At 34.0% G+C, this 26878-nt stretch overlaps 1 pseudogene; it reads left to right on the forward strand.

Moving 5' to 3' along the window:
- Positions 1-12663: 12663 nt before the first annotated feature.
- LOC129512470 (non-histone chromosomal protein HMG-17-like) lies at positions 12664-12932 on the forward strand (annotated as a pseudogene).
- The last annotated feature ends 13946 nt before the right edge of the window (positions 12933-26878 follow it).

Below are 26878 nucleotides of genomic sequence, written 5' to 3' on the forward strand. Positions count from 1 at the left end.
AGACAAGAACATGTTTACCTTTAAAATAGTTGATTTTTCTGCCAGTACCATACTGTTTGGATCACCACAGCTCTCAAATATAACTTGAAGCCTAGAATTGTGGTATCTTCAGTTATGTTTTTATTTTTCAGGATTGCTTTGATATTCAAGGTCTTTTGTGGTTCCATACAAATTTTAGAATTGTTTGTTTTAGTTCTGTGAAAACTGCTGTTGGTATTTGTTAGGGATTGCATTAAATATGTATATCATTTTGGGTAGTATAGACATTTTAACAATGTTTGTTCTTCTGATCCATGAGCATGGAATGTCTTCTCTTTCTTTGTGTCATCTCTGATTTCTTTCAATCTTTTATGGCTTCAGAGCACAGTTCTTTCCCCTCTTTGATTAAATTTATTCCTAAGTATCTTATTTTTGTGTAATTATAAATGGATTTTTCTTACTTTCTCTTTCTTCTGCTTCATTATTAGTGTACAGAAATACGATATATGGACTGTAACCTATGACCTTATTGAATTCATTCATGAGTTCTAGTAGTTTTTTTGGTAGAGTCTTTAGGGTCTTCTATATATAGTACCATGTTATCTGCAGGCAGTGAAAGTTTACTTCTTCTGATTTGGACACTTTTTATTCCTTTGTCTTGTCTGATTGCTATGGCTAGGCTTTCAGTACTATGTTGAATAAAATTGGTGAGAATGGATATCCTTCTTCCTGACCTTAGGGAAAGGCTCTCAATTTTTCCCTATTGAGTATGACATTCACTGTGGGGTTTTCATATAAGGCCTTTAATATGTTAATATGTTGAGGTATCTTTCCTCTAAACCTGCTTTGTTGAGGGTTTTTATCATGAATGGATGTTGTACTTTGTCAAATGCTTTCTCTGCATCTATTGAAATTATCATATGGGCCAGCCTGGGCGGTTTAGCGGTTTAGCGCCTCTTTCAGCCCAGGGCGTGATGCTGGAGACCTGGGATCCAGTCCCATGTTGGGCTCTCTGCATGGAGCCTGCTTCTCTTTCTGCCTGTGTCTCTGCCTTTCTGTGTGTGTGTGTGTGTGTCATGAATAAATAAATAAAGCCTTTTTTAAAAATTATCATATTTTTTATCCTTTCTCATATTGATGTGATGTGCTATGTTGATCAATTTGTGAATATTGAACCATACTTGCATTCTAGGAATAAATTTCACTTGACAAAGATAAGTAACTTTTTAAATGTATGGTTGGATTCAGTTTACTAGCATGTTGTTGGGATTTTTGCACCCGTGTTCATCAGGAATATTGACCTATGGTTCTCTTTTTTTACATTTTTAAAAACTATGTATGTATGCATGCATGTATGTATTTATTTGAGAGAGAGAAATTATGGGTGGGGAGGAGGCCGGTGGACAAGCAGACTCCCCACTGAGAATGGAGCCCAATGCGGAGCTCTACCTGGGGCTCTACATGGGGTTCCATCCCAGGATCCTGAGATCATGACCTGAGCTAAAGTCAGATGTTCAACTGACTGAGCCATCCAGGTGCCCTGATGATGTGGACTTTTTTTGGTAAATTTATCTGGTTTGGTATCAGGATAATTCTTGCTTCATAGAATGAATTTGGAAGTTTTTTCTTCTTTTCCATTTTTATTAATAGTTTGAGAAGAATAAGTTTTAACTTTTTAAATATTTGGTAGAATTCACCTGTGAAGCCATCTGGTCCTGGATTTTTTTTTAGGGGGGTGGGCTTTTTGATTACTGATTCAATTTCATTGTGAGTAATCAATCTGTTCAAATTTTCTATTTCTTCCTGCCTTGGTTTTGATAGATTATATGTTTCTAGGACTTCATCCATTTATTCTAGGTTGTCCAGTTTGTTGGCATACGATTTTTTCATAATATTCTCTTACAATCATTTGTATTTCTGTGGTGTCCATTGTTCTTTCTCCTCTTTTATTTGTGATTTTGTTTATTTGAGCCCCCCCCTGCCCCGCCCCCGCTTAATGATTCTGGCTAGAGGTTTATCATTTTGGTGGATCTTGTCAAAGAACCAGTGCCTGGTTTCATTGATCTGTATCACTGTTTTTTTTTTTTTTATTCTGTATCATTTGTTTCTGTTCTAATCTTTAATATTTCCTTCCTTCTACTGGTTTTGAGTTTTATTTCTTGTCCTTTTTTCTAGCTCCTTTAGCTGTAAGTTTAGGTTGTATGTTTAAGATTTTTCTTGCTTCTTGAGGTAGGCCTGTATTGTTATAAACTTCCCTCTTGAAACCAATTTTACTGCATCCCAAAGATTTTGGACCATTTCATTTTCATTTTCATTTCTCTCCATGTAATTTTTAAACTTCTTCTTTGATTTATTGGTTGACTCGTTCATTATTTAGTGCCATGTTATTTAATCTCCATGTTTTTGTGCTCTTTCTAGGTTTTTTCTTGTGGTTGATTTCTAGTTTCATGGTGTCATCATCAGAAAAGATGCATGGTATAAATTCAGTCTTTTTAATTTGTTAAGACTTCTTTTGTGGCCTAATATATGATCTGTTCTGGAGAAAACACCATGTGAATTTGAAAAAAATGTGTATTCTGTTTTAGAATGGAATGTTTTGAATATATCTGTTAAACACATATGGTGCAATATCTCATTCAAATCTACTGTTCCCTTATGGATTTTCTGTGTGGATGCTCTGGCCATTGATATAAATGGAATGGCAAAGTCTCCTACTATTATTGTAATGCTATCAATTAGTTCTTTTATAATTGTTATTGTTTTATATATTTGAATGCTTCCATGTTGGTTGCCTAAATATTTACAATAGATCAATTGAACTTAATTGGAATCCCTGAAATAAATTCACCATTATATGGTCATTGGCAGAGGCAAAAAGGATATGCAGTAGGAAAAGACAATCTTTTCAGCAAATAATTTTAGGAAAACTGGACAGCACATACAATAATGAAACTGGACCATTTTCTTTCACCATACTCAAAAATAAACTCAAAATGGATTAAGGACCTAAATATGAGACCTGAAACCACAAAAATCCTAGGAGAGAGTAAAAGCAGTAATGTCACTGACATTGGTTGTAACAATATCTTTCTAGATATGTCTCCTGAGGCAAGAGAAATAAAGGTAAAAATAAGTTATCAGGACTACCTCAAAATGAAAAGTTTCTGGATAGCAAAGAAAACAACCTACAGTACTAAAACAACTGACTTAATGGGAGAAGAGATTTGCAAATGACATATCTGACAGAGTTAGTGTCCAAAATATATTAAGAACTTATAAAGCACAACACCCCCAAAACAAACAATTCAATAAAAATGCAGAAGACATAAGTAGGTATTTCTTCATAGAAGATTTACAGATGGACAGCAGACATGTGGAAAGAAGCTCATCACTCATCATCAGGGAAACACAATCAAAACAAAAATAAGATATCACCTCACACTTGTCAGAATGGCTAAAGTAAAAACTCAAGAAACAACAAGTGGTGGCAAGGATGTGAAGAAAAAGGAAACCCCGTGTCTTATTGGTGGGAAAGCAAACAGGTGCAGCCACTGTGGATGACAGTATGGAATTTCCTCAAAAAATTAAAAGTAGACCTGCCCCTATGATCCTTTACTACTGGATTTTGCCCAAAGAATACAAAAACACTAATTCAAAAAGATATATCCACCCCTAGGTTTATTGCAGCATTATTTACAATAGCCAAATTATGGAAGTAGCCCAAGTATCCATCAACAGATGAATGGATAAAGAAGTGATATACAGAATATTATTTAGCTATAAAAAGAATGGGTCTTGCCATTTGCAACCACATGAATGGAACTAGAGGGTGTTATGCTATGCAAAATAACCCAGTCAGAGAAAGTCTAATACCATATGACTTCACTCATAGGTGAAGTTTAAGAAACAAAACAAATGAACAAAGGGAGGAAAAGAGAGAGAAACCAAAAAGCAGACTCAAGTATAGAGAACAAATATGGTTATCAAAGGAGAGGTGGGTGGGGAAGGTGGGTGAAATATTTGAAGGGGGTTAAAAGTGTACTTATCTTGATGATAACTCAGTAATATTAAACTGTTGCATCACTATATTGTACATTTGAAACTAATATAACACTGTACATTAACCACACTAGAATTAATTTTTTAATTAAAAAAATAGTTGAGGATGGGCTTTCTTTCTTTCTTTCTTTTTTTTTTTTTTTGAGTATGGGCTTTCAATGTAGTTAGGAAAAATTAAATTTGAAAAAGTAGGTGCTTAAGAAGACAGAAACAGGTATCAGCACACTGGTAGAAAGACACTTGGCCTTGGCAAAAATAAGCTGTGCTTCTTGGAAAGCAGCATGGATATTGGCATCAGACAGACCTAAGTTACAATCCATACTTTTTTATTAGCTCAATATGTGAGATCTTCAGCAAGTCACTTGAATTCTCTTGTCCAAATATTCTCATCCATAAGATGGGAGAATGATGCTAATATTCATGAATCTTTGGAACACTGTGATAACAAGTAGGCTTTCAACAAATCCATCTCTTCCTTCTCTAATCCTCCAGAGAAGCTGAGAAATAACCTACATCTCCTGGTAAAAGTAAGTTTGGGTATATAAGGTAAGCGGAGAGGGCGCTGAACAACTTTCATGGAGAATGTGGTGGCAAAGCAAAAAAAAAAAAAAAAAATAGAAAGAGAGAGAGAGAGATATGAATAAAAATAATGTGTCCTGATTTTGTGAGAGTGCAGTTGAAATTGGAAAACTTGTACTGAGACAAGTTGTCTAACTAAAACTTGTCACTGAGACAATTGCTTACTAAAACCAAGCCTGCATACTATCTTATTAATGTCACCTTTATTGCGATAAGTAGATACTTAGTTCCCTGTAGAGTTAAAAATGTGTAAAACTTAGGAGTAAGTAGCCTAGACCCTGGAATATTCCTGCTCACAGAGTGATTAACCAACAGTACACTGCTTTCTGTGAACTATTATAGATAGGCCCTCCAGTAACCCTTAGGGATCCAAGTTCTATTTCAGATCATGAATTTTAAATCATTCATCTTTTCTCAAAGGAACATGTGGCATCTCCCTGACCAGTGAGTCACTTACAGCTGGTTGACAGCACTTTGTGTCTGAGTGTAAGAAATAAATACTATTCAGAAAGAAAATATAACTTCTATTTTCTCTCTTTAATGCTTAAAAATATTAGATTTCCAGGGAAAATATTATTTAGGTATCCATAATTGAATGTGAGAGGAATGTTCCCCATGTTTAATGAGGAGATGTAGTGCAGACCATGAAAACAAAGTTTGGGCTGCTTAGGCCCCAATTGTTTCATTAATATTAACCAAGGTTTGTAAACCTCCTCAGGCAAGCATGTGTTGTAACTTGGAGAAGAGAAGCACATAATAACTCAGAGCCTACAAACTTATCTTTAGAAGTTAGAGGAATAATGGGGGCAGAGAAGAAGTAGTTTGGCAGGTAAGGGAGAGGCTTTCTGCCACTGGGAAAATATTGCTACTCTTTAGAGGAAAAATGTGGCTGTATTTACAATTGTGTCACACTGACACAGAGTTAAATTTTTGGCATACATTTCTTGTCCTAGGGGTTTATTTTATTTAAAGGTAAGCAATGCAACATATGGCATTAGAAATTAAGTGAATAAAAATTTTTATTTTAATTTTATATAATGTGTTCATCATTTTAAAACAAAGACCATGTTTAGCTATATGCTGCTAACAGGATGACATTGGACTAATAATTTGAATATCTAGCATTTATTCTGCTACTCATTTAATTTGTTATGTCATTTCATCCTTACAACAACCTATGGGATGGGTTGGTTTCTGTATTTTAAAGATGAAGGGGGATCCCTGGGTGGCGCAGCGGTTTGGCGCCTGCCTTTGGCCCAGGGCGCGATCCTGGAGACCCGGGATCGAATCCCACGTCAGGCTCCCGGTGCATGGAGCCTGCTTCTCCCTCTGCCTGTGTCTCTGCCTCTCTCTCTCTCTCTGTATGACTATCGTAAATTTAAAAATAAATAAATAAATAAAGATGAAGGAATTGAGGGCAATAAGGCAAGTAAATTAACTTCCTCATAATAAAAGTCAGTGGAGACTAGAGCCAAATTCAAAGGCCTGCTCTCAACATATATTATATAGCATATATATATAAATATATATATATCAAGCACTTTTAATGTTTATGTCAAATAGAGTGAAACAAATGTATACCAACATTTTACAATATTATATGACCTACTGTCCATTTGCTAATCCCAAAATTTCATTTTCTCTACCATGATCATATGTTTTAAAGTTGGTGGAAGTAAAATGAATACACTATCAAAAGGAATATCTTGTCCTTTTGGCAAGATAGGTATGGAAACTATTTTAAAGGACAGAATTAAAAGTATTTGGAATGTACAGTTTTAACACTTTGGAAATGTTCCATTTAACTGGAAGCAAGTTAAAAGGTAAGCTTGTATTGACTTAAAATATGTTTATTTTTAAGGAATTAAATTTAGCTCTATTGTTGTCTCCTCTCAACAAAACTTGATCTCTTTTCAGAATTCTGCTTTCAATAAACCAGTAGATATTTCAGCTAGACTATGAAATTCTTCTATGGACAATCACAATTATTTCTTAACAAATTTGTACTGATTTTATTCATCTTGCATAGTGTATATCAATAACACCATTAATGATGATGAATAAAAAATGACTAGACTTGATTCACATTCACTAAAAATACAGGAATTTGATACACTACCAAACACATTGTACTTTATGTTGATGCTTTTATCTAACTAAAGAATCGGGATGTTTATGCCAACTTCTCAGTGCCTGTGCTTTGCATCTCTTAAAAGACTGCGTGGGGGAAAGGGCACCTGGATGGTGTGGTCAGTGAAGCATCTGCCTTTGGCGTTCTGGGATTGGAGCTCCATGGGCAGATCCCAGCTCAGTGCGGAGTCTGCTTCTCCTTCTCCCTCTGCCCCTGCCCGCTGCTCATGCTCTCTCTTGCTCACTTTCTCAAATAAATAAATAAAATCATTTTTTAAGACTACATGGGGTTAATTAAACTACTAATAATTTCATTAAAATTTTATTAAATATTTTATCAATTTCTAATATATGTGGCTTGAAAGGTTTAAATTTGAATAAATTAATGGAATTGGTTCGTCAGTTTGCAAACTTGGGGGCTTCACAGATGAAATCTAAAAGTGGCTTCCATTCAGGGTGGGCAAAGACAGAAGAAAGAGGTAGACCGGGCAGCCTCGGTGGCTTAGTGGTTTAGCGCCACCTTCAGCCCAGGGTGTGATCCTGGAGACCCCAAATCGAGTCCCACGTTGGGTTCCTTGCATGGAGCTTGCTTCTCCCTCTGCCTGTCTCTGTCTCTCTCTGTATGTGTGTGTCTCTAATGAATAAATAAAATCTTTTAAAACTCAAAGAAAAAAAAATGAGGCAGATCACTCCAGATTGATGGGTGGCAGATTTAATAAACAAAGAGAACTTAGATATGAAGTTTCTCTAGGGTGGCTACCAGAAGAGAAGATCCTGCACCAGCCATCCAAGGTCTTAAAAGTTTATCTGGAGAACCTAACTGGGCTCATTTGTATATACCACTCCATTCTTTTCAACAACACATTGCTTTTTCAAGGATTCGTCCTTGAAAATGGCTCCCACAATGCAAACAGTGAGCAGAAGATACATTCCAAGGACAGGGAGAGGGTGAGAAGCATTGATTGTTCTAGGTCTAGCTTTCAGGTCAATCAGCAGTCATATCCTCTGAATGACCTTCTTCAACATTTCAATAGAGACTTATTTAACAACTTTATATTGAACATCTATGTACTAAGAACTTATATTTCTGATATTTATTATCTCACTTCAGAGTATTGAATTCTTGGGGCACCGGGGTGACTCAGTCAGTTAAGCATCTGAGCTTCAGCTCAGGTCATGATCTCAGGGTCCTGGGATCAATCCCCATACCTAGCCTCTTGCTCAGCAGGGAGTCTGCTTCTCCCTCTCCCTCTGCCTGCTGCTGTGACTGCTTGCATGCGCTCTCTCTCTCTGTCAAATAAATAAATAAAATCTTAAAGAAAAGAATCTTAAATTCTTTAGTTTTCTTTCATATTGCTTTACATTGTCATTATGCATTCCTAGGCACAGGTATTTACAAAACTCTAGACTTTATCTGGGAGATACCTCAAACTCAAACTCAACCTCATTAGCTATACACTTACAAGTTGTTATTTAAGGTAGTTATTTTATTTCCTGAACATGTTTGGTTTCATCTATTAAAAAGTTTGTTTTTGTTTTAATTTTAACTGAATCTTAGGAGAACTTCCATTTCATTTCAGCCCCAGATTCTGGGTATATCTTTGTAAAACCAACATGTTATGATTACATGGTTTGCTGTTTGTGAATGAATATGCCTATTTCTTTTTCTACAATTAAGAGTTTAAAATTACCCCACAATGAATGAGGCAAGTGTATCAAGATTTGAATGAAAAACAGGGATTTTTGAAGATAATCTGTGTTTTATATTGGTATATAGTATATAGTTTAGGCATCATGATACTCGAAAAAATCTATTTATAGACTTAAGCCCCAGAAATTTGATCATTAGAAAGTATTTTTATTAAAAATAGAAGAATTATGAAGTCTCGCTGTAGCTCTGCATTTGGTGATCTTTTATATTTAAAATATTATTTTCTTTAAGAGTATTGCCCTTTTTTTAGAAGTAGACGCCCTGCTAATTGATGGCTATTTTATTTTTCCTTTATACACAATAATTTGTTACTTATGGATATTATAAAGCAAATAATTTTGCTGGAAAATGTTCAACTAAAAGTTCAATTATGTCAAGGAGATGTATGAACTAGTTGGTTGGAATCATGCAGACATAAACTGCACCCTGATAAAGGTGACTTAAGTCCCTCCCTTTCCTGGCTCTATGCAAGGCTCTAGAGGTACAGCATAATTCAGTATAAATAGGTTACAATCTCCGGGGAAGGGGGCGGTCAGATAATAAATAAGTTTTAAAGTAAATTAATCTTAAATATGTCAGCACAATGAAAAAAGATAGAATATTATGAATAGAGAAATACTTAGCAGGTTTGAGAACAGCAGGGTTTAGTTTAAAAACATAAAGAGCAGCACACAGGTTCAGTATGCTGAGGAACAGAAAGCTAGGCAGTTTGCTGGTTAACAAGTTTTAATTCTCTATGTCACAGAACAAATTACCATAAACCTAACATACTAAAATATTATATAACTTATGGTTCCTGTGAATTGGGAGAAATGCTTATCTGAATCATCTGTGAGATTGCAATAATGGTTTTATCTATGGCTGAGTTTTCATCTGAGGGCTCAAGTAGAGAAGAGCCTATGAACAAGCTCACTCAGATTGTTGGCAGAATTCATCTTCTTGCAGCTGTAAGATTTACTTCAGCTTCCTTCCTCAAAACCACCAAGTATAAAAAGACTTTAGAGTGAGTAGGCTAACACAATGGATCCTTATTTAGCATAACATTTTTGTCATATTCTATTGGCTGGAAGGAAGTCACCAATCTTGCCAACAGTCAAGGACAGGTGGGGAGGTGGAGATCATGGAGTACGGACATCCAACGTCTGTCTGCCACACAGAAGATGAAAAATATGATGGCTTTGAAGTAATGGTTTGAAGATGAATATATTGAGCTATGACAGCAATAGCAAAATGTTTTTTCTGTATTTTAATTAGACTTCTCAAGGTTTTTGGCAGGATATTAGCACAATCTGATTGATCTTTTAAAAGATAACTTTATGATATGTAAAACTGGTAAATTGAACAGTTCACTATATCTCCCCCTTGTGTATGATGAGAAAAAGCAATTCCTAGTTCGATTATTGGAGTATTTATACAAGGACAAGCAGGGAGGAATCTCGTGAGTAATGAATACTTAATAGGAGTCAGGCCCTATGTACACACTCTTTTATTTTGTCCTCACAGTAACCCTATAAACTAAATACTATTATGTCTTATTATATGTAAGTTAATTGGAGCAGAAAAAAATCATTTTACCTAGTATTATAAGGCTAGTGACTAGTCATGCCTAGATTTGAATATAAATTCATATTCCTCTCTCTGGTACCATGCTGTTTCCAGGGAATCAAATTTGTCTTTTTTAATAAACATTGTATATAGTTAAAATGTACAACGTGGTGATTTGATATATATATACACATAGTGAAATGATTACCACAGTCAAGCTAATCAACCTATCTTCTTCTCACATAGTTACCACTTTGTGTGTGTGATCAAAGTACATGAAATCTACTCTCTAGCAAATTTCCAGTGTTCAACACAGAATTATTCACTATAGCTAACATACTGTACCTTATATCTCTAGGCTTATTTATCCTACATAACTATAACTTTGTATCATTTGGCCAACATTTTCCAATTTCATGCACCTGCCTACCCAGGTAATCACCATTCTTTCTGCTTTTATGTATTTGACTTTTTAGATTCCACATATGAGTGAGATACTATAGGGGCTTTTATCTGTGTGTTTTATTTTGTTTTGTCTTTTTTTTTTTTCTGTGTCTGGCTTATTTCACTAAAGATAACTTCTCCCAGGTTTATCTATGCTGTTGCAAATGGCAAAATCGCCTTTTTTAATTAATTAATTTTGAGGGGGTCACTTTATGGAACTTTATTTTCTTCATCACTCGAGGCAAACCTCATACACAATCCCTTCCAGGTATAGAAAAAAAAAAGGAACACTACCCAACTCATTTGATAAAATGACAAAAGCAGCACAAGAAATTAGAAGTGAGAGGACTTTTCCAAAGCCACACATTTAGAAACAGCAAGTCAAGATCCAACTCCAAATTTTCTTTTTCTTTTTTTTAATTTAAATTCAAGCTAGTTAACATATAGTGTAGTATTGGTTTTGGGAGTAGAATTCAGTGATTCATCACTTAAATATAACACCCAGTGCTCATCACAAGTATCCTCCTCATTATCCATCACCCATTTAACCCAACCTCCTCCCCACTCACCTTTCCTCCAGCAACACTCAGTTTGTTCTCTATACTTAAGAGTCATTTATGGTTTGTCTCCCTCTTTGTTCTTATTTTATTTTTCCTTCCCTTCCTCCTATGTTCATCTGTTTTGTTTCTTAAATTCCACATATGAGTGAAATCATATGATATTTGTCTTTCTCTGATGGACTTATTTTGCTCAGCATAATATATTCTAGTTCCATAGTTCCATTCATGTCATTGCAAATGGCAAGATTTCATTCTTTTTGAAGACTAATATTTCAGTGTGTGTGAGTGAGTGAGTGTGTGTGTGTGTGTGTGTGTGTGTGTATGCCACAGGTTCTTTATCCATTTATCAGTAGATGGCCATCTGGGTTCTTTCTAATTTGGCTATTGTTGGTAATGTTGCTATAAATATCAGGATGCATGTGCCCCTTCAAGTCAGTATTTTGTATCCTCTGGATAAATATCCAGTAGTGCAACTGCTGAGTCATAGGGTAGTTCTATCGAGGTATCTCCATACTATTTTCCAGAATGGCTATATCAGTTTTCGTTCCCACTAACAGTGTAAGAAGGTTCACCTTTCTCCACATCCTTGCCAAAATCTGTTATTTCCTGAGTTGTTAACTTGAGCCATTCTGACAGGTGTGAGGTGGTATATCTTTGTGGCTTTAATTTGTATTTCTCTGATGATGAGTGATGCTGAGCATTTTTTTCGTATGTCTGTTGGCCATTTGTAAGGATCATCTGTTTTTTTTTAAGACTGAAATTATTCTGTTGTATGTATATACTATATTTTTTTTATTCATTCATCCATCGCAGATTGTTTCCATATCTTGGTTATTGTGAGTAATGCTGCAATGGACATGGAAGTGCAGATACCTCTTTGAGGTATTGATTTTATTTCCTTTGGGAATATATCCAGAAGAAGGATTTGGGGATCATGCAACACTTTTTTTTAATGATAGTCACACACACAGAGAGAGAGAGAGAGAGAGAGAGAGGCAGAGACACAGGCAGAGGGAGAAGCAGGCTCCATGCACCAGGAGCCCGATGTGGGATTCGATCCGGGGTCTCCAGAATCACGCCCTGGGCCAAAGGCAGGCGCCAAACCGCTGTGCCACCCAGGGATCCCCCATTCAATACTTCTATATTAGGTGTTTGATCAGTCTCTATACTGTTTTTCAAAATGGCTGTACCAATTTACAACAGGGTAACAATAGTGTACAAAGGTTTCCTTTTCTCTGCATCTTTGCCAACATATATCTTTTAAAAAGATGGAATAAAGCTTTTCATTTTTTTCCTTTTTTTTTGAAAGATTTATTTATTTATTTGAAAAGGAGAAAGAGAGAGCAAGAGTAAGAGGCAGAGGCAGAGAGCTCAATCTCAGGACTCTGAGATCATGACCTGAGCCAATGGCAGATGCTTAACTGACTGAGCCACCCAAGTGCCCTGAATAAAGCTTTTCATATCAATTAGCTTTCAGTGCTTTCCTAATCAATGTTTTTACTTCCCCCCAAACAAAAAAAGTATATAGAGAAAGATTTTTTTAAAATACTGTGCAGTCTAGAGGAAGAAGAGGTGAGAACGCCCCCCTGACTGGCCAAGGCCCATGAACCACTGCATCCCGGCGTCCAGCGCTTACGTCCCACCGCGGTCACCACCATGCCCAAGAGAAAGGCGGAAGGGGATGCTAAAGGAGATAAAGCCAAGGTGAAGGATGAGCCACAGAGATCTGCAAGTTATCTACTAAACCTGCTCCTCCAAAGCCAGAGCCCAAGCTTAAAAAGGCCCCTGCAAAGAAGGGAGAGAAGGTACCCAAAGGGAAAACGGGGAAAGCTGATGCTGGCAAGGATGGGAATAACCCTGCAGAAAATGGAGATGCCAAAACACACCAGGCACAGAAAGCTGAAGGTGCTGGAGATGCCAAGTGAAGTGTGTGCATTTTTTATAACTGTGTACTTCTGGTGACTGTACAGTTTTGAAATACTATTTTTTATCAAGTTTTATAAAAATGCAGAATTTTGTTTTACTTTTTTTTTAAGCTATGTTGTTAGCACACAGAACACTTCATTGTTTTGGGGGAAGGGCATATGTCACTAATAGAGTATCTCCGAAGGTAGATTGATAACAAGGGGAAAAAAACCTTTCCCTTCTAGTTTTGAGAAACTTCCTCTTGGCTCCCAGGAGGAGGGATTCCTTGATGTCGACACACATGAGCCACCTTGGTGGTGTGGAAAAAATAAACTTCATTTTTTTATGTCCTCTTTTCCCTCTCTGCCATCAACATAGTACTTGACTCCCTTAAACCCAGAGACCTGTTGGAACCTGACCCCATGAAATGGTTCCTAGTATGTCAGGCAATCTGGACTTTACAGTGTCACCACTGAGATGGTGTCCCTCAAAAGAGTTCCTTTTTTAGTTTGTGGATCTTCAGATTGATCATTCTGCCATTTTCCTTTCATTTCCTGAAAGTCAGGATCGGCTTGTGAAAAGTTGTTAAACAACATGCTAAATGTGAACTGTCAACCCTCACTCTAAACTTTCCCTGTTCAGAGCATCACCTGAATACTTCATTGGGTTTTATAGTGGCTTTCTGATTTTGGCAGTCTATTGAAGAAGGGAGTTTGAAAGTTGTTGTATACTGTTAACAATCCTCTGCCCTTGTCCTGCCTGAAATACCATGATTGTTTATGAAAAGTATCTTTAATAAAGATGGATACAGTTTGGCTTGGAAAAAAAATACTGCACAGTCTTAAGTGCATAACTATATAACTGTATCCATTTATTCAAAATATATTGAAATCTTTAAAAAGTTGATCATTTATAAACTTCTATGACACTGTGCCTATTTCAGTCTCAGCATCTTGCTAATTCGAAATATACAATATATTTTGAATGATAGTGACTTATTGAAATTATACTTTTAATAATTTTAGCAATATTTAGGCACTTGTTAGGTCACCTATCAGAATGCACTATTTTTAACAATAGAACATATGTAGAAATATTATTTATTCCCATTTAAAACACGGAATTTAATATAAATCATGAAAAAGACAATTTAGGAACTTTTTTCTGACTTTTTTAGAGGTAATTACATTATTACTAAATATTAATTTTTATAGCTTATGAAAATATATTTTAATTAACATATATAATGTTAATGGAAAGAATGATTATATATATACGTATATGTATATAATGGTCAGTGTAATTATTTTCCACACACACATAAATTGTTGATGTATAATCAATATAGTGGAAATAATAATTACTAACATCCATTGAGGCTTTATTATGTGAGATAATATGTTAATCATGTTTTCATGTATCTCATATTAAATTCTCATAACCACCATAGGAATAAGTTACTATAATGGCTAAATTGTTTAATTAAGTCAGCCTAAGGCACATTGCTATTAAGGGATTGAATTAAAACATCATTCCTAGGTTTCTTAAGTATTACATAAGCAGCATCTACATAGTCTTCAAGATGCATCATTAACAGTATGTCATTAATAGTATGATTATTTCTATAATCTTTTTTTGATTTAGGGCTCTATCCTATTTAAGAAAAGTATGCTTAGGAGCTCTGAGCAGTCTATATCCAAAAAAGCAAATATAGCCTGCTATGTACACTCCTGCTATCTCCTCCCACAGCTGACACCACTGATCCACTAAAACTTGTTCACATTGGGTCAGAATGGAGTTTTAAACTCCTTCTAAATACAGTAATACAGAATTTCGATCGCTGAACTAGATCAGGGTTGGCAAATGCAAGAGAACTTACTGGCCATTCTTGGATCAAACTGCAACTAAGTATCTTCCTCCCCTATCAGTGCAAAGTCATTGAACTCAGAGGAACTGTTAAAACTCACAGAAACATACAAAAACCTCTCTATGGGAAAGATAAATCTCAGTGGGGAAGGAAGGTCTTATCTTTTCCAAGCCTTATTCTAATTTTCTCTCATAGATTTGGAAATTATTGGATATCGAAGTTAACAACTGATGAAAGGCAATTTCATTTGTTTTCAGATACAGTGCAGATACAAAGTGACTTAAACACTTTTGACAAAGAATTAAAAACAACCTATAGCAATATAATACATATTTTTACCCTTGGAGAGAGTGACGTTTCAATTATCCAATTCATAATTAACATAGTTACAGCTTCTCCATATGCCTATATATTATCAAACATAGCATAGCGCACAGCAATCACTTGTATATATGTACATATTTTCACTGTCTTCATGATTTAAATATTTTTAATGTAAAAGCTACTAACAATTGTCCAACATGTTTTCAAAAAGTTACATTTTATGACTTGGATATCTCCTGTTATTTGTATTTTTAACAGTGAACTTGTATCTTTAAATTTAAAAAAATCAAGTGCCAAGTAATTTTATTCATGTTAATTTGATTTGTTTCTGATTCACCAATTATTAAACTTTTGTTGCATCCCAAATTTCTGACAGCTTGAAATAATAGAATTGAAGTTAAAATCTAAATTATGTTAATTCCTCTACTTTTAACGTGAACCCAACCACTGAATGCTGCTGTTTTCTTCTGTCCTTAATTAAACATGTCAGGAAGGCATAGAATTTCTGTCTAGTACTAACCTACACAAATCTAAAAGTACACAAAATATGTATAGATGAGAGCTTTGAAAATGCTTTTCATCTATCCAATACAAGTGATGCTAAGTTCCAATAAATTTTAATCAACATAAAATAGATTCATTTAAATTTAATCTTCTTTTTTCTATATGATGGAATAATCCCTATTTCCAATATTTTTTTTAACCTATAAACTCATGAAATCTCCCTAGTCAAAGAACTTGCTACAAAAAGACTGCCATTGCTTAATGCCATGTGCCCTCATGTGCTTGGCTTATGAAATGCATGGCTTGAAGTCATCCAATCAAATACATATCATGAGAGGATCCCTGGGTGTCTCAGCAGTTTAGTGCCTGCCTTCAGCCCAGGGCGTGATCCTGGAGTCTGGGGATTGAGTCCCACATCAGGCTCTCTGCATGAAGCATGCTTCTCCCTCTGCCTGTGTCTCTGCCTCTCTCTCTCTCTCTCTGTGTCTCTCATGAATAAATAAATAAATCTTAAAACAAAACAAATACATATCATGAGGTCACATTCTAATACAAAACAAAAGTCACCATCCAAAAATAAATAAATATGATTACAATCCAATTATATTTGAATAGTATAGACATAGACATATGAAGGAGAATATTTTAGTTTTATATAAGCTTATATTTACATAACATACATACTTATGGATACATACATATAAAATATACATACTATATAGTATATATTCATATAAAATAGTTTTATACATACATATATGTTTTACATATTATAGTATATATAAAAATATAGTTATGCACACACGTGCATTCTACTCACATACATCACTCCTTTCTGTGGTTTATTTATTTATTTATTTATTTATTATTTATTTATTTTTTCCTTTCTGTGGTTTAAATAAAAAATCACAGTCAAAAATTAAAAATTATATTTCAATAATTTTGTAAGTTTTCATAATTGAGAACTATCAACTGGATGGAGATTGGCCACTGGTTTCTGTCTCTGTGGATATGTTGTGTAATTGAGGTAGCAAACACAATACAGATGGCTATGGAAACTTTTCCTAAGAGCACTTTTTATTTTACTGATTCAGTTTTTATTTAACATGATCTAAACCAATACAATGAGCTTGATAAGGCAAGGTAAAAAAATCACTATAAAATCATTCCAATTTGATCAATAAGGCTATAAATCCAAAAATATAACAGTATTCATTTTCCATCCTCCAAAAATAGGAAACTCCTTAGAAAGGTTTATTATCGGGGATAACCTGGGTGGCTCAACGGTTTGGCGCCTGCCTTCGCCCCCAGGGCATGATCCTGGAGTCCTGGGATCGAGTCCCATGTTGGGCTCCTTGCATGGAGCCTGCTTCTCCCTCTGCCTGTGTCTCTGCCTCTCTCTCATGAATAAATAAATAAAATCTTTTAAAAAAAGAAGAAAGGTTTATTATCTGTTGGTGACTTTCATTATCTGTTTTGAATTCAAATTATACTTAAGAACTGAATAACTATTGAATTTATATTTTCCCTTTTGCTATTTATTTAGAATAAGAAAAATCTCTAAGTCACACTGTGCTTTCAAGCTATTTTGGGAATGAGAAATCTACTAATAATTAGCTCACAATAGTAACAAAAATAAATAATAGCTATCTTCCTGAAAAGATGTGTTTATATAATTCTAAATGATGAAATTGATGATGATGATGATGATGGAAAGAATGTAAAAAATAATTACATTTTTTGAGGGTGTACTATGTACTGGTCACTTTATAAATCATTTCTCATGCATTGCCACTGAAGCTTCACAACAATGAGATATGTAGTGTTATTATCTGCATTTTACAGATGAAAAATAAACTTCAGAGAGGTTAATTTACTCAAGATCCCTGAGATTAAATCCTGCTGAAAGCAGTATTTCAGGCCTAATTCCAGAAGTTTAAAATTACTTTTTCTTTCTTTCTTTCTTTCTTTCTTTCTTTCTTTCTTTCTTTCTTTCTTTTTTTCTTCTTTCTTTCTTTCTTTCTTTCTTCTTTCTTTTTCTTTCTTTCTTTCTTTCTTTCTTTCTTTCTTTCTCTTTTTCTTTCTTTCTTTCTTTCTTTCTTTCTTTCTTTCTTTCTTTCTTCTTCTTCTTTCTTTCTTTTTTCTTTCTTTCTTTCTTTCTTTCTTTCTTTCTTTCTTTCTTTCTTTCTTTCTTTCTTTCTTTCTCTTTTCTTTCTTTCTTTCTTCTTTTCTTTCTTTCTGATTGTATTTATTTATTTGAGAGATGATTTAGAGAGAGAGAGAAAGTGAGAGCACAAGTGGGAGCAGGGGCTGAGGGAGAAGCAGACTCCTCATTACAGGGAGCTAGACATGGGGTTCCATCCCAGGTCTCTGGGATCATGACCTGAGCCAAAGGCAGAGGCTCCGCCAACTGATTGAGCCACCCAGGTGTCCCCAAATTACTCTATATTTAAACTAATTTTTCATGGTTGGCTGTACCACATCTTGTGAAAGAGAACATAATCATTATCAGAGAATGCTTCTTTGTGACTAAAGTCTTGTAATGGAAATATAATTTGCATGTGTGTAGGCTGGAGCTTGTGTTGAGGATAATGTGTTTTTGTTTTTTTCACTCTGGATTTCATAACAGAAAAGAATTATTGTGTTGTTTTTAAGAGTGTATCCTCAGCTGCATTTGCATCTTGCTTTTGTAACTTTTAAACTGAGGTCTTAGGTCAGTGACATATTCTGGTTCTTCACATCTTGGTATATGAATTACACAATTTGTAAAACCTGGTTTACAGAATGCCTTGATTATTAAGTGGAAAGTTCTTAGCATAGTACCAGAAATATAGTAAATGATCACATGTTAGCTATTTTTGTTGTTACTTTTTAGTAATTTTCTCATCAATAAACTTTAGATTGAGATTTATTCATATTCAGCTCTTGTCTGTTTTTATTTTTTCTTTCTACATCCTAAGACTTTGTTGATGCTAATCAATAGCTAGAGGCTGGAATTAGAATAATGAAATAAAGAAACAAATCAATATTACTTTATATCAAACAGAAAAAAGATCCAATTACCTGCCATCATTGGCACACAGAAGACAGCAATGATATAAGAAAGAGATTGATATCGGGATCAGTTGTGTTTTCTACTCCATGAATTCTTAATTGTGACATTTAATGATTTGAAGAAAATGATGGAAGAAGAGTTATTAGCTACACATACTATTTAGAAAGTGTGGGTAATCAACCATTCCCATTTCAAAAATTAATGTAAAATAGCAAAAACTCAATCAAAGATTAATCATACCAGTTATTCTAAATTAAAACTAATTATACTTCACAAGAGGCATCTATCCTTTCAGCAGTTAAATTGCAAAACTACAGTTTTTAATAATAATGAGAATCTTGATTTGTCTTAATGAACAAAACAGATTAAAAAATCTCCTCTCCCAAATTTAAGTGAGATCCTCAAATAGCCTTAGTACTTATGTCTTAGATTGGCAAAAAAATGTATATTCCCTTATGACAATAATGAGCCACATTCTAATATGACCATGTAACATCTCTCTAGAATACTCTCCTATTTCTCTATAAATTCTGTATTTCTTCAGCTTTTTTTGTTGTTGTTATTGACTTTGTTTCTTTTAATTTTTTGGATAAATAAAATGATCATATATGTAAAGTGTACAACATGATGATTTTATATATGTATACATTGTGGAATGGTTCCCATAATCAAGCTAATTAACATATCCATTGCCTTACATAATTTTTTTGTTTTGCTTTGTTTTGTTTTTGGTGAGAATGCTTATAATCTTTTTTAGCAAATTTCAAATATACAAACAGTGATATTAAGTATAGACACCATGCTGTACATTAGATCCCCAGAAATTATTCATATATAATTGAAAGTTTCCTCTATTTGATCAACCTCTTCCCATCTTACCTACCCCCAACTCTTGGAAACCACAATTCTACTCCTTTTTTATGAGTTCTACCTTTTTTTTTTAAGTTTCCACATATAAGTGGTACCATACAGTATTTGTCTTTCTCTGCCTACTTTATTCCATTTAGCATAATGCCCTATAAGTCCATCCATATTTTTGCAAACGGCAGGGTTTCTTTCCTTTTAAAGGCTAAAAAATTTTACATGATATATCTACATTATATATATATATATATATATACAAAATTTTCTTTATTTATTATCTTTTTTTATTCATCCATGATCACTTAGATTGTGTCCATACCTTGGATAATACAAATAATGCTACACTGTACATGAGAGTACTGATATCTCTTTAAGATAATGATTTTGCTTTCTTTGGATATATAGCCATAAGTGGGATTGTTGGATCATATGGGAGTTCTGTTTTTAATTTTTTTTGAAAACTCCATATTGTTTCCCATAATGACTGTACCAATTTACATTTCTACCAACAATGTTCATGGATTTCCTTTTCTCTACATCCTCACCTATACTATCATTTGTCTTTTTGATAATAGGCATCCTTAAAGGTGTGAAGTGTATCCTACAGTTTTCATTTTCATATCCCTCCTTGATGATTAGTGAAGTTGAGCATCTTTTTATATACCTATTGACTACTTGTTGGCTTCTTTGGGGGAAATGTCTATTTAGGTCTGTTGACTATTTTTATAATTGGGTAATTTATTTATTATTGCTATGGAGTTGTATGAATTCATTGTAGAAACCCCTTATCGTGGTTTGCAGAGATTTTCTCCCATTTCAATCTTGCATTTATGCTGTGTTCCTGCAGTGCTAAGTCACAAACCTTCTTTGTTGAAGACAAATACTTCTCACAATTTAATCGTGTTGTTTCTGATGGCTGAAATAATTATCCATCTCCATTTTATTTTTTTTATCATGCATTCTTTGTGTAGCCACTGGACAATTATTGTGCACATCTCAGTGGAGGATATTTTTTTGTTTGTTACTATTGAGACACAAGGCATATCTTTTTTATTTGTATTCCTTGAAACCTATATGGCATACACAGTGTAGTACAAATCATCATTTCTGCTATTAACCAGATATCCCGGCCCTTTACCTTTCAGACACATGTGAAGTTTGCATTCCTTGGCCCTCTTTTATTTGGATGGGGACATGTTACCAGTTAAGGTCAATGAGTTGTGAACAAAAATACTTATGTTACATCTTGGGATGATCATAACTGAAGAGATTCTTCACAGCATTATTATCATTTCTACACTAACAATGCTTTAAATGGTGGCTGATCCTTTAGCTTGAATTCAGTATGAGAAAAACATGGATCAGAGACAGCAAGTCACTTGAGATGGATATGTAGCATGAGTGAAAAATAACTCTGATGTTTTAAGCCACTAAAAGTTTGGGATAACTTTTTATGAAGTATTATCCTGCCTATCCTGACTAATATTAATTTAGATTCTCAGTAAATTTTAATTGAATATATAAACAAATAGATATATTATAAATCTATTAATATCATTTAAAAATATCTGAAAATACGATTCTGTTAAATAATAATACATTATGGTTCAATTCTTTTATAGTTTACATGGCTACAGTCCATGTATGAATTGATATGCTCTAGGGACACTGCTTTAAATGGGGGGTGTCCCAAACAAGAACCACAAAACTACTCTGACATTTAAGTTTATTTGATTATATAGAAATCAATATATGTTGAATGTAATATATATTATTTGGTTAATTAAAGGAATTTCATTTAAATTGATAATATTAAAATATATTTATCAATCTATTAATTATTTTTGTGAGGTGAACATTAACTGAGTGTCATGACATAAATTAAGGGCAATAAAATATATTTTGCCTATGATAGGAAAATCATATAGTTCTCTTTCGATTGTCTTGTGCTATGCTTAGCAGTTTACAAAAATTTTCACCATCATCAGTATATTTTATTTTTTCATTTAGTACAGAAATGAGTATTAGTATTTTTGTTATCTCTATATTGCAATGTGTAAATAGAGGCAAGGAGAAATTATCTTGCCTCAGGTCCCATACACAAGCTCCAGGAAATAATGTAAGTCTTAGAGTCCAAATGCTTGTTACTTTATAAAGACTGCTTTCCAAATATTTTATTTTAAGGTGCAGCTTATTGAAATTAGTGTTCACTCTAACCATAATGCTAAACATTTTAACAAATAGGTCTATTTTAAATTTAAGAAATTTTGTTTATTAAAGTAAACCACCAAGAGAGAATATAAAGGACTAAAGGGTGAAAAAAATATTTGCCACACATAAATTCAACAAAAGATAAAAAGGCCTTCTATAAATCTATGTGAAAAGGACATTGAAGATAATAAAAAATGGACAGAAAACCTGAACAGACTCTTCATAAGAAAGGATACCCAAATGGCCAGTAAACATATAAAAAAGCACTTTATTAAAACATCATTAATCATCAGAGAAATGCAACTTAGAATAACAATGTATCCCTGTTCCATACACTCTTCAAGATAGCTATTATTATTACATAATCATAATAAAATAATAAGAAGAAAATGTGCAGAAGATCATAGGGGAAAGAGGGTAAATTGAATGGGAAGAAATCAGAGAGGGAGACAAACCATGAGAGACTCTTAACTATAGGAAACAACCTGAGGGTTGCTGGAGGAGAGGGGATTGGGGTGATGAGCATTAAGGAGGGCACGTGATGTGAAGAGCATGAGCGTTTATGCAACTGATGAATTACTGAACTGTATATGTGAAACTAAAGAGGTACTATATGTTGGCTAATTGAATTTTAAAATAATAATAATAATAATAATAATGTGGTAACAAGTGTTAGCAACAATGTGGAGAAATCATTGGTTTCTCATTTACTGCTTGTAGGTGAGTAAATTGGTCAAACATCTTTGGAAGATGTTTAATTGTAAATACTAAAATTAAATATATAAATAAATTATAACCCAGAAATTCCACTCTAGGGCAGATACCTACCAGAAATATGTATATGTTCATAATGGAATGATTTATAATAGCCAAAAATTAGAAATTTTGTATACAATGTCTATTGATAATACCATGGAAAAATGTTTTGTAGTATATGTAAATAATAGCATATTGTACAACAAAAAGAATCTACAACTACATGCAACAATATTGATGTCTCAACATAATATGGAGTAACAAAAACAAAAGACTACATGCTATATGATTTCATTTATATGAAATTCAAAACAAACAAAAATAATCTATTGTGTTTAAAGTCATGATTATGGTTAACTTGGGGGGAGGTGAATAGTAACTAGGATGAGTCATGGAGAGATGGGTCTTATGTTTTGATCATAATATTCTATTTTGTAACCTTTATAAGATTCTATTTTGTAACCTTGATGCCTTTTACACAGTTATGTAAAGTCTGTGAAAAAATGTGAATATTAATTTCACTCATTTTATATGTGAATATATATGTGTATTATATTTCAATAAAAGCCTAAAAAATTAAGCTCAATCATCTAAAAGTGCCTTATTTTCTAGTATTCCTATTCACTTTATATTTCCATTTTAAGGAAAATTGGTAAGGGCAATAATTGTCTTTATTCCACAACATGATTTTCCCATAAATAACATAAAGAAAAGCAGATAATTTAGCATTGGGCATTTTAAGCAGCCACATTTAAGAATAAAGAGAATCCAATGCAGTAGTACATGAAATTAAAATGTGGCAAAAAACATATACTCAATATGGGAAAGTATAGAGGTTCTGTTCACAATTCTAAACTGTAAAGTCTATTTGGACAATATCATTTACTTAATAGCCAATTGATACTGTAATTGTCTTCTAAGCAAATGCATGACACCAATTATAAAAATTACATTATAATTATTACAGTCCATTTGTTCTTTCAGCAAATTACAAGAGGTCTTAGAATAAAATAAACCTAGAGCTGACAAGTACAACTTTACTGGGGGGGAAAATATTGCATTCATAAAAATTACTTAAAATTATTATTTGTTTGTAGAGGTTTTATAATTCTTGTGCTCTTAATAATGAGTTAAGGAAAAATGTTGGTTTGTATTACTAATTTGAAAACAATTATTATTTAGTGTCTTTATGTGCCAGTACTAAATGTATATTTGGCTAGCACATTTTAGTGAGCCTGGCAGTTTTATGTTCTGAGACACACTGACAAGGTAATATAAGATAATCATAGTATCATCCAATCTCATGGTTGCAGGAAAGAAATAAATGCACATGACTTAACATTTAGCATATTTACTATTGCATAGAAAGACAGAATATGTGAAGTTTAGTTTTACTTCAACAAATGTTTACTGAATATTATACGAGCCAGTCACAGTGGGCTTTTGTTGCTGTTTTTCTGGGTTTTTGTTTGCTTTTGTTTGGTTGTTTGTTTGATTTTTACAACACTAAGTAAGAAATACATGGTCTGTGTTCTTACAGAGCTTTCAGTTTGGTAAAGAAGACAGATAAACATTGCCACTATGATATATTCTAACAAGATCTAACATATGGAAAGTAGGGGAGCTCTTAGAACACAAAAAAGGGCACTTAATCAAGACTTCTGAGAAGGGGAAAATGAATGGCTTTTGAAAGAAGTGAATCCTAGGTAGGAACCTGAAACGTGTGGAGGTGCAGGCCCATGTACAGCAGAAACAGAATGGGGAGAGATGAAAGTTTGTCTTACATAAAAAGGACAGTTTTATGGGCTAGAGAGAGTATGTCAAGTTGAAGAAAAATAAATGGTTGATATGTCAAGGATTTAAGAGTCTGAGGAGGGGAACAGCAAGGTATGAGGCTTCAGGGATAAGGTAGGTCAAAGTGAAAGGACTTTGGATTTCTTCCAAGGAGCAAGAAATCCCCCCAAATTTTTGGAGCAATAGAATACTATGATCGAATATGCATTACAGTCAAATCGTATTGGCTTCAATGAGAAAAACAGACTGGAGACCAAGAAAGAAAAAAGGGGAATATGGAATATGAGCATTTAAAATTTGTTGTGGTACATAAGGCCAGTGAGGGGCTATGGGGATGACAATGTGAATGAGTTGGAAAGAAGTTTAAGAAATAAAATCAGTAAGACAAGACAATGAAATAAATATTAGGCTCTAAGGGAAGAGGCAAAGATTAAAATAAGGTTTCTTTCTCCAGCACTAGGCAGGTGATAATGATTCGCACCAGCTCTGTGAACATAGGAGGATGTGTACTTTGGCAGTGGTGTTGGTGTTGAGATCTTGGTTTTTGTGTTGGGTGAATTCAGTGATACACTAAAAGTTTTAGTGCTCCATATGGTCAAGCTTTTGTGTTAAATCATTTTCATAGATTCGCAGATGTGAAACCATGTGTAATTAAAAAGGACTTTCTATCTTTATTGATATCTCTGGAAGAATTTTAGAGATTATTTAATTCATTACCAGAAGTAACATTTTCAAAATCACTTTTCAATACCTCTCCAACTTCATTTACTTGATGAGGCTTCTGGAGATTTTCATTAAAAACTCTCTTGTATCCAATCCGCAAAGATGTTCTCATTTTTCTTTATTGAAGCTGCCCTTTAGTTCTTTTTAAAAAAGATTTTATTTATTTATTCATGAGACACAGAGAGAGAGAGAGAGAGAGAGAGAGAGAGAGAGAGAGAGAGGCAGAGGCAGAGGCATAGGTAGAGGGAGAAACAGGCTCCATGCAGGGAGCCCAATGTGGGACTCGATACTGGGACTCCAGGATCATGACCTAAGCCGAAGGCAGACATTTAACCACTGAGCCACCCAGGCATCCCCCGTTAGTTTTTTATTATCTAAATAATTTCCTTCCTCTCTTTCTTTTTTCAGTGTTTTTTTTTCTTCTTTGTACTCTACATGGATTTTTCCACAACAAGGAAAACATGGAACTGACATTACTCTCTAAAACCTTTTCATGAATCTCATATCTCCCCAGGAGAGATCCATGACTACAGAGTACAGTCAGGAACAGAAGCCATAACAACAAACATTAAAATGAAACTACTTAGTTGAAGACTGTTCTATTGTTTTGTGGTAAATTTCTATTACCATATGAACCTTAGCAAAAAGAAATGAATCTAAATGAATTCCACATGCTGGAAATCCTGGTGACATCTTTGTAACATCCAAGTAAGGCCTGTAATTTGGTTCACTGAACTTAAGTAATGTCAGTTTCCTGGTTCTGATAATTTACTGTAGTTAATGGAAGTTGTTTTCTTTAGGAAAAGCAAGATATTAGGTACAAGGACTACTCAGTACTACTTTTTCAGCTTCTTGTTTGTCAAAAATAATTTCAAAATAAAGTTAGGAAGAAGGAAGAGAATGCAAGCTAATATAATGACAGAAGCCATATGGGTTTTGCGTTTGAGTGAAATGGAGTAGAGGAGGGGAGGCAGGAAGTATAAATACTTACAAATATTTTATAAACATATACATATATACATATTCATTGTCTTGACTGCATTGGTGGTTTCACAGATATATATCACATGTCAAAATGTATCCAATTTTGTAATTTTAGTATACTATTTATTGTATGTCAAACTTACATAAAAATATTTTTAATAATTGCATTTAGGATCAATATTAGGAAGTGTACATATAAGATGGTTTGGAAGCATGACCTGAGGGAACTCAAACTAGCTGTGGAACAAAAAGTTTCCTTAAATGATTCCTATGGGGGCGGGGGGGGGGGAGTGGCAGGGAGGATGGAAGGGGAAAGGAGGAAGAGAGTAGATTGATATCTACAAACTGCAGGGGTAACCCATGTGAAGAAGAAAGGGAGAAAAGAATGTCAGAAGATCATGCAAGGACAACAGCCAAAGAAGAAGAACAAGGCATAAAGGAGTACGTTTGTTTTGTTAATGAAATTGAAAGCTATTGAGTGGCTAGAAGACAGTACACTGAGAGATAAAATGGAAAACCCTGAGATTGAAGACATACTCACCGGGAATATCTTAGTAAATGTGGAGTCTATTCCAAAAGTAAATTAAAATCTACAAAATTAAGTTCTTGCATTCTCTGAAATTTCTAGGCTTCTTTTCTTTCAGTGAAATAAAAGACACCACTGTGTCAAATTTATAAAAATGTATTTATTATACAGTCAGATTATGGGCAAATTGCTAAAGGAAGGAAGCATGATTCTCATCTATTTTTCTCCCTTTCCTCTCTGATGGCTTCTCATTCTCTCATTGTGGCTTCTTTATGAAATTAATGTTATCAACAAAGCCACAGCTATTCTGGGCTGTTTCATTTAGAGTGGGTGGGCCCTGGAAGTACACTTGAAGAGA

This window comes from Nyctereutes procyonoides, unplaced genomic scaffold, assembly GCF_905146905.1.
Source record: "Nyctereutes procyonoides isolate TBG_1078 unplaced genomic scaffold, NYPRO_anot_genome, whole genome shotgun sequence".
Lineage (NCBI taxonomy): Eukaryota > Metazoa > Chordata > Mammalia > Carnivora > Canidae > Nyctereutes > Nyctereutes procyonoides.